The sequence below is a fragment of the Penaeus chinensis genome, chromosome 26, assembly GCF_019202785.1.
Source record: "Penaeus chinensis breed Huanghai No. 1 chromosome 26, ASM1920278v2, whole genome shotgun sequence".
Taxonomy (NCBI): Eukaryota; Metazoa; Arthropoda; class Malacostraca; order Decapoda; family Penaeidae; genus Penaeus; species Penaeus chinensis.
Window position 1 is genome coordinate 973,772 of NC_061844.1, and position 2,500 is coordinate 976,271.

Below are 2,500 nucleotides of genomic sequence, written 5' to 3' on the forward strand. Positions count from 1 at the left end.
GTACAAGTTCTCCTTTGTGTAAGATGCAAAACTCCAGGCATGTCTTAAATTTACTTTAAATAGTTGCCAACCCTTGAAGCTGAGGGGATGCATAATGGGATTTCTTAAAAATATGAAATAAAGAGAGAGAGAGAAAAAAGAGAGAGAGAGAGAGAAAAAAAAAAAAAAAAAAAAAAAATATATATATATATATATATATATATATATATATATATATATATAAACTAGCTCTAAACATCAAATCATCACCACGAAAGAAAACGGTAAATATAAACAGGGGAACGTAGAAATGTAGACTTAAAACATGCGAGAGAAAAACCTCTGCAGAAAGAGCACGTCACCTCATTAAGGGTTTAACAAGAGCTAAAAGGCGCCATCTTACCGCCCATTAGCTCGTAGCCTTGCCACCACAGACAAGGAACCTATTTAGGCCGGGCCTCACGGCTGAAAGAGACTCTCCCCCCTTGACCTGGCCGCTCGGGACTTGTATATACACCTTCCCAGCAAGCATGCTTACAAGATGAGGGGAATCTCAGGTTAAGGAGGCACTTCTGTCAAAAGAGGGAGGTATCTTCTCCCTTTCAGATAATCACGGTTCCTTTTAAAACAAAGCATAGTTTGCAAAAAAAAAAAAAAAAAAAAAAAAAAAAAAAAAAAAAAAACTGTTACAATTATATTATAAAAAAGTAAAAACTTACTACTCTATTGGTCCATAAGGTAGACTGTGCTCTCCTATGCAGATATGTAAAAAAAGAATGATAATAAAACTTCCATAATAAAGATGATAATGATAAAGACAACATTCTTAAAACAGAGAATAACAAAATGATAATGACTAAGAAAAAAGGAAACAAACAACACCAATAACAAGGCATCAAGAACAAAAAAGAAAAGAAAAAAAAGATGATGAATGACAGCCTGTGATGCATGCAGGAAATCTTTAATCAGTCGGAGCAGGCAATTTTCTGTCTCCTTATTGTGTTCAGTCATCAGAAAAAGTCGAGGCCTGCCCCTCTGTTCGCTTATTTTTCTGCTTGTCTGTCTGTCTGCCTTTGTCTATCTGTCTGTTGGCCTTTGTCTGTCTGTTTTGTCTCTGTTCTTCAATCTTTCCTTGTCTATCTTTTGTGCTCGTGAATGAGACTAGGAATACGTTCCAGAAATTGCTTTTAGATTTAAGTAATCGGTGTAAGAAATTAGAGATTTTCCTATATGGAAATCTGTGGATCGTAAACGTGTTAGGAGGACATTCTATTAGCGTTTGATAAGTACACTGAGGCTTAAGAAAATTATAGATTTAGACGTTACAGGGCGGGATATCATATAAACATTGTAGCAGGAGAGTATGAGCTTCTTGACGATGGCTTAGGATTATACAATGAGGAAATATAAAGGTTTGGATGTCTGTCTATCTCACTTTTATTCCTGTCACGAGTTGGGCTTTTCCACATCAATATGTGGAAAATATTTAAATATTTAAAATGAAATGAGTAGACAAAGAATAAATTAATAAGGTGTGCAACTACGAATCTTATATACGTTAGGTTCTAAAAAGTAGTTTAAGCTTGATAAGAGTTCCAAGATTTTTTTTTTTTTTTTTTTTTAAGGTATTCATCCTATTTTCATATACCGTTTTTATTTTAGAAATTTCATCTTTTTTATTTATCTTTAATTATCTAATATTTGTGGATATTTGTAAGGTCAGTGTGTTGAAGCTGTATAAAGTTATTTTCTTGAACTGATGACGGTTGTGAGTTAGTGTGTTTTAATTCAATATTTTTTTCAGTAACGTTCCAATTACTTTGTGTTGTTCTGTGAAACCTTAAAAGGTATGTAAAATAATTCTGTACTCTTTGTAATGGGAAAGATGTTTTGTTTTATTAGCGATACTATATTTGTGAAATTCTAGTACTTTTAATTGACCTAACTAATGTTGCAATTGTGTAGCATCTTTGACTATTTGATTGCAGTAAAGCCTTCTGTTCTGGATACGCGTTAGATTTACGTGTGTTATTGCATTTAGTAAATTATTTATTTTACATCTCTCTCTCCTTCTCAACTTCTGTCTGTATTCGACTTTCTTTTTTTTTCTCTCTCTTTATCTCCCTCTCTTTCTCTCCCCCCCCCCCTCTCTCTCTCTCTTCCTCTCTTTCTCTTTATCTCTCTCTTTCTCTCTGTCACTCTCTAAAATAGGATTTGTCTTTTACCGTGGGTTGGCAGTGAACTGAAGTTTTATTTCTCATTTTATTAAAAAAAAATTGAAATAGTTAATGTTATGTTTTTGCTTTATGCTATGTTCAGCAGTCTAGAATACTGGATGAACTTTGGCATTCTAAATATGCTTAATATTTTTGTTTTTCTTTTAATTCCACATTCCTTCAACTCTCAGGATCCATTAATTAAAAAACTGCAGATGTCCATTTCATTATATTTTGTTATCATCATAATATCATCATAAACAATGATTATTTTATTTTACCTGAAAATTACAGCATCCCTCTCA